This window comes from Meleagris gallopavo, chromosome 5, assembly GCF_000146605.3.
Source record: "Meleagris gallopavo isolate NT-WF06-2002-E0010 breed Aviagen turkey brand Nicholas breeding stock chromosome 5, Turkey_5.1, whole genome shotgun sequence".
NCBI classification, from domain to species: Eukaryota; Metazoa; Chordata; class Aves; order Galliformes; family Phasianidae; genus Meleagris; species Meleagris gallopavo.
In genome coordinates, this window is record NC_015015.2 from 24,277,948 (window position 1) to 24,278,301 (window position 354).

Genomic DNA, 354 nt, shown 5'->3' on the forward strand with positions numbered 1-354 from the left:
CGCCGCTCCGTCCCGGTGCTCCGGCGGCGGTCGGGCGGCGCAGCTCCGGGCCGGGAGTGCTGCGAGGAGCCGGCGCGGCCATAACGCGCGGGGCAGCTCCCGTGCGCGGAGCTGGAAGGGGCCCTGCTCACAACTCGCTCGTCTCCGTACGGCCCCTTCTGAGGGACCGCGAGGAGTTGCGAAGAAGTTCTGTGCCGCGGCACAGCGGCTCGGATCGGGGCCGCTCTCAAGCCCTCGGGCAGCGGGAAGGCTGGCGTGAGGTTTGTGCAGGCGGTGTGGGAAGCTGCCAGCGGTGCGTCTCAGAAGGAGCCCTGAAATAAACTTTCTTTCTGCCCGGTAGGGCAGCAGGCCGCG